Below are 6,000 nucleotides of genomic sequence, written 5' to 3' on the forward strand. Positions count from 1 at the left end.
TTGACCCCAAAACTTACCAAACATAAAATCAAATTTTTTTAAAAAATCATGTTTATTGTAAATGTTAAAATTGATTGTAAATATAAACAGAGATATAATTAAAAACAGATACAATTTAAAAGAGAGATGTAATTAAGCTATATACAACTATCTACTTAATATTAATATAAAAAATTATATTTACTTTATGTCACCATCACCCTGACACTGAACTGAATGTGTCCAGCGGATCTTAAATCTTCATTTTCAACACGTAAAAACAGCTCGAGTATTATTCAGTTCAGATTTCACTTTATTTTCTCACTGTGACCCCCGTACCTCAAAAGGTTGACCAGGAGATTACAAGCAGTAATCCAGGACTTCCCGTTTCACTGTAGTACAAACATAGGGCCAATTTGTCAAAATCCCTTGGAAGAATCAATACCGAAGAGGCGGAGCTTTAGTCACTGCAGCAGCGAGGACGATCCACCACCTCGTGTCCGTGTGGGTTTCCTCCGGGTGCTCCGGTTTCCTCCCACAGTCCAAAAACACACATTGGTAGGTGGATTGGAGACTCAAAATTGTCCATAGGTGTGAGTGTGTGAGTGAATATGTGAGTGGGTGTCGCCCTGTGTCAGGATCAGTTGGACTGACAGAGGTGGACACAAATGCAATAACACAGACTTTATTTACAAACGATATACAGAGATACTCAAACAGAAGACCTGAACAGAAAGACTTGGACAAAGAGACCTAGACAGAGAGAGCTAAACAGACTAAACGTTACAGACAGACTAAGCCCCCAGCTTCCCCGCTGAGGGGTGTCAAGACCCCGGCACTGGGCTGTGGAGCATGGAGATGTGTTTTCAGTGTGTGCGTGTGTGTGTGTGTTCTGCAGTAGTGTGTGAATAGATGAGTGTATTATTCATTCATTTTCATTCATGCCTGAAACTGTATATCTAATTCAGGGTCACGGTGGGGCAGGAGCTGGGCACAAGGCGGGAACACACCCTGGAGAGGGTGCCAGTCTTTCACAGGGCAACACACATGAGTGTATTAAATAATAATAATAATAATAATAATAATAATAATAATAATAACAATAATGATTAAAATAAAATAAATGGTGATGTGTATTTGGCTTTTTTTTTGTCTCCTGAGCTCCCCCTACTTGCTGCTGCGTGTAATTCAAGTTTACAGTAAGTAATTCAAATCTCACACACCTTTCCCCCCCTCTCTCTCTCTCTCTCTCTCTCTCTCTCCTCCTTGCTGTAGAACCCCCTACTAATTTGGCATGCCATGTAGGAGGCAGACAGCCAATCAGAATGCAACTGGGCAGAATCCTGACAGTGAGGCCAGCTTCACACACTGAAACTATCAGATGTGGGCGGGGCTTCAGTGGCTGCGACTAGAGCAGGTCCGACCTCAGGGGACAGTGCTGAACTTTACTTTCACTTTCGCTTTGGCTCCAGAGCCATTGAGATCCCACCAGCGCCCTCTTGCGGACCTCAGGGGACACTGCTGAAACTCACACACGCAGAGGGTCCCATTCCCAGCTGTGGGTAGATGTGCTGAAGGTCACAGGCTTTTACGGAACAGATCACTGACCTCTCATTGCTTCATTGTGTATCTTAGAAAACACCCAGCGGCATCAGGAGACCACCCCAGGGATCAGGGGATCAGTGGCCTCATCAGAACTACAGCTCCCAGAAGCCCCCACGGACTGACTACCACAGTCTAATGAAACCTGCTTGTGTTTAAAGTCAGAGAGAGTAGAAACCTAGAAGAGGATAGATAGATAGATAGATAGATAGATAGATAGATAGATAGATAGATAGATAGATAGATAGATAGATAATCAGAGAGAGAGAGAGCGACAGAGAGAGAGAGCGACAGAGAGAGAGACAGAGTCTGAGAGGAAGAGTGAGAGAGAGAGAGAGAGAGAGAGAGAGAGACAGAGAGAGAGAGAGAGTCTGAGAGGAAGAGTGAGAGAGATAGAGAGAGAGACAGAGAGAGAGAGAGAGAGAGAGAGAGAGTGAGAGAGAGAGAGAAACAGAGAGAGAGAGAGAGAGAGAAACAGAGAGAGAGAGAGAGAGAGAGAGAGAGAGAGACTTCTTGACTTCAAACCTACTTTATTGACACAGTTAATCACCTACAAAATTTGAAAAGAGAAAAAAAATAAAATAAAAGATAAATAAAATAATAAATAAATTTGCTCAAATTAATGAAATTAAGAAAAGCAACATTAAAAAATTAGTAAGATCAAAAACAACAAATAAGAGACAGAGGGTAAATTAAACTCTAAAAAGAGAAAACCAAGGCCTCATCCTCGTTGTTCTCACACAACACCCCCCCCCCCCTGACCCCACACTTCATAAAAGGCCTGGAGGTTCTGGGTCAGCTTAAAAAAAGCGAACTCCACCTTCAGCCTGAACCTAACAGCAGCTCTGAGCATGTGCTCGGGCTCCACCTCTCTCCGGTCCAGCTTCCTGTTGTTATGCGACAGCCACACAGCCAGCTTCCCCTGCCCTATCAGGAAGTTTAGGAGGCATAGCTTATTTTTGTCATTAGCCCTGTACCTGGGTCCCAACATGTAAAGACTGTCTGTCCATAAAACCCCCAATCGAGCAGACCACTGCATCAGCGGCGCCGGCATCCCCCCCCCAACCTCCCGCACTTTAAAAACAGGTGCTCCACTGTCTCCTCACTGCTGCAAAACGGACACCCGCTCCCTGTAGTGGGGTCGATATGCGCTATGTATCTGTTTATGGACACAGCTCCATGCACCACCCTCCACTGCAGGTCCTCCACCCTCTTCTCTATTGGAGGTTTGTACAGGGATCTCCAGCAGCCTCGCGGGGAAGAGCCCAACGCCAACAGACCCGACCATTTTGACTCTTTCAGTCCGGAGAGAGAGGTCCTGTGCCGGACCTTCACACAAGCAGCATACAGTGCCTTTTTCGAGGTGTCATCAAAGGTCTGAAGTTGAGGCACTGCGAAGGTCAGGAGTGCTCCCTCTTCTTCACAATGCTCTGCGGTGTTAGGACAGATGTGGAGAGAGGGAAAGGACCTCTCCTCTCCAGCTGTGGGACAATTTAGAGTGTCACTGAAGGTGGTGCGCAGTGCCAAGGCGACCTCCCTCAGGACCCTCTGCAGTAGTCGAGTGGACAACACTCCAGTCTCTGCTCTCAAGGCCTCTGTCGACTTCCAGCCCCCCTGCACTCTCAAATCATCCAGTGTTGTGATGCCAGCTGTTCTGAATCTCCATCGAAGGCTCAGAGCAGAGAGTACATTGGTCTGGATCAGGGGATTGAAGAACAGGGGCTCCTCCTCAATAGAGGGAAGGACCTCAGCCTCAGTACTGGTGGTCTTTATGACCGAGGCCCAGGCTCTCAGGACAGACCAATAGAACTCTGTTGTTCCAGCCAAGTTCATCTCAGTCAGCTGCAGAACGAACAAATGTCTGTCATATGCTAGGTTTTCCACGCGTCGTAGGAGGGCACAGGCAGTAGCAGTCCATGCCAACCCCGACGCGTACAGAAGTCTTTGAGCCGTTTGCAGCCTGAACGCCTGGATACGGCTGGGAAGGTCTATCAGCCCCTACCCTCCCTCACTCACCGGCAGATAGAGAACAGAGGCGCGGGTCCAGTGTTGTCCACTCCAGAAAAAGTCCACAGTCTTCCGCTGTAGTTCCGACACAAGGGAGGCAGGTGGATCCAGCACCAGGAACTTGTGCCACAGCCTGGAGACGATCAGGTTATTGATGACCAGAGCTCTCCCCCTGTAGGACAGCCGGGGCAGGACCCAGGTCCATTTAGATAACCTAGCGCATACCTTCTCCACTACCCCCTCCCAGTTCTTTTCTCTGTACCTCTCAGTACCTAAAAGCACACCCAGATATTTCAGGCCCTGTACCCCCCACAGCAAGCCTTCTGGCAACATCGGGAACCCCCTTCCCTGCCATCGTCCCAAAATAAAGCTCTCTGACTTGCCCCAGTTAACTCTAGCTGAGGATGCTCTCGCATAAACGCACAGAGCCTTAGTCAGTTCGTGAATGTCCCCCTCCCCTCTAATAAAAACAGTTATATCGTCTGCGTATGCAGACAACACAACTTTTTCCTCCAAACCGAGTACTCCCAGCCCTTTGAGTCTAGACTTTAGCCTACATAGCAAAGGCTCTATCGCCAAACTATACAGCTGCCCAGACAAAGGGCATCACTGCCGGACCCCCGTCCCATCCTAATTGGGCAACTGAGTCCACCCCCCACTTTCAGCAGGACCGAGGCCTCTGTGTACAGCAGGAGAACCCAGGATAAAAAACCATTCCCCAAACCAAAACACTGCAGCACATCAAAAAGATAAAAGTGGTCAACTCTGTCAAAGGCCTTTTCCTGATCAATGGAGAGAAGACCTACATCACAAGAGGAGAGAGTACATAAGTCAATAACGTCCCACACCAGGAACAAATTGTCTATTATAGTCCATTGTGGGACACAGTAAGTCTGGTTGGGGTTCACCAGCACATGCATGTACTCCTTCAGTCTATTTCACAGACACCTGGACAAGATTTTATAGTCCGTGCACAGCAACGCCACCAGTCTCCAGTTCTTTAAAAGCCCCAGGTCCCCCTTCTTAGGGAGAAGAGAGAGTACAGCTCTAGTGCAACTGAGGGGCAGTCGCCCGACCTGCAGGGACCATTTAAAAACCGCAAGTAAATCTGGTCCAATGACATTCCAGAAGCACTTGTAAAACTCGGCTGGCAGTCCAGAGCGTCCAGAGGAAAGCGTCCAGAGGAAAGCTGCTGTATGGCAGCCGTGAGTTCGTACAGCTCAATGTCTGAGTCCAGAGCTTCAACATCTGTTTCATTCAGTTTTGGAAGACCTTCCAGAAGGTCCTCCCTGCTGCCGAGGTCAGTGGCATTGGCGCTATAGAGGTCCGTATAAAAGTCCATGGCGATCTGCCTTATTTCACCAGGCGCTGAGGTCAGGAGTCCATCCGGATGCCGAAGAAACATCATAGGGTTGGAGTGGACCGCCTTCCGCTCCAGGTTAAAAAAAGAAGGCACTCGGGTCATCCATGTCTTTGATGCTAGCCACACGAGCTCTAATCAGGGCTCCTTTCGCCTGCTCATGGAGAAAGGAACCCAAAATCCGTCTCTTGTCCTCTAAGAGGTTCTTTGGTCCTGTGCATTTCCCAAAGATAAAATTATTCTCCAAAAGTCTAACCTCCCTTTCTAGCCCCAGAATAGTGTCCTTCACTGCTGCAGCTGTGTGTGCGATGTACTGCTGACAGAAATATTTAATCTGAGCTTTCCCCACTTCCCACCACAGACTCACATTCTCAAACTCTGTCAGCTGCTGTCTCCACGCTTCCCAAAATAAAACAAAATTTTCACAAAATCCCTCGTCATACAAAAGTTTTATATTAAAACGCCAGTGATATTTGGGCCTCGGTGTGTCAGTCAGCACTAGGTCCAGTAAAACTGCGCGGTGGTCGGAGAACACACAGGGAACCATAAAAACATTAAGAACTCTATTCCTGTCCCCTTTAGTCACGTAAAACCTGTCCAGTCTGGCAGCACTGACCCTCGTCTCAGAAATCTTAACCCAGGTGTACTGCTTCATGGTCTCATTACTGTCTCTCCATGGGTCCACAAACCCCCCCTCCCTGAGCAGAGCACTCAGCACTTCAGTCGACTCAGGGTGAGGCTCCTCCCTGGTCCTATCCAGAGTGAAGTCTGTGATGCAGTTCCAGTCTCCACCCATTATTAATACAGTCTGATTCAGTGACCTGCATGTTCCCCATCCCCACTCTCCGTGAGAATAGCACTGCCACCCCAGCACTGACATTAGAGCCATGGCTAAGAACATACTCCCCATCCCACCACATGCCCCACTCCACCTCATTGTCTCACATTGTATCACAGTGTGTCTCTTGCAAAAAAATAACATCAGCTCTCTTCTTCTTAATAAACTCAGCTAACATTGCCCTTTTACTCCTGTCCCTCCCCCGTTCATGTTT

The sequence above is a fragment of the Hoplias malabaricus genome, chromosome 2 (genome assembly GCF_029633855.1).
Source record: "Hoplias malabaricus isolate fHopMal1 chromosome 2, fHopMal1.hap1, whole genome shotgun sequence".
NCBI lineage: Eukaryota > Metazoa > Chordata > Actinopteri > Characiformes > Erythrinidae > Hoplias > Hoplias malabaricus.